This window comes from Wasmannia auropunctata, unplaced genomic scaffold (assembly GCF_000956235.1).
Source record: "Wasmannia auropunctata unplaced genomic scaffold, wasmannia.A_1.0 LD335728.1, whole genome shotgun sequence".
Taxonomy (NCBI): Eukaryota; Metazoa; Arthropoda; class Insecta; order Hymenoptera; family Formicidae; genus Wasmannia; species Wasmannia auropunctata.
Genome location: NW_012027162.1, coordinates 25,908 through 26,185, shown reverse-complemented (window position 1 = coordinate 26,185; position 278 = coordinate 25,908). Strand labels below are relative to the sequence as shown.

At 15.1% G+C, this 278-nt stretch overlaps 1 protein-coding gene across 1 annotated transcript in view; it reads right to left on the bottom strand.

Moving 5' to 3' along the window:
* Nucleotides 1-278, bottom strand: part of LOC105456284 (trans-1,2-dihydrobenzene-1,2-diol dehydrogenase-like) — a 4,322-nt gene that overhangs the window by 2,390 nt on the left and 1,654 nt on the right. The gene's annotated exons all lie outside the window — the stretch shown is intronic.

Genomic DNA, 278 nt, shown 5'->3' with positions numbered 1-278 from the left:
AATTTAGTAATATGAATATTCTGAAATATTCAAAAATTAGTAATTTTATAATTTCTAAAGAAAACTTCTAAAACCTCAAAAAATTTAAGGTATTTTTTATATAGAAATCTTAATAAATTTAAAACATAAAAATTCTTAAAAATACTGTAAAATATTATGAAAATTTTTTTTCACCAGTGAATTCTGAATTATTGCAAAATTTGTAAATAATTTTTCAATATTTCTATATAACTTTTCAGAATTTTTCAGACTTTCTATATAAATAATTTTTTAGAAAA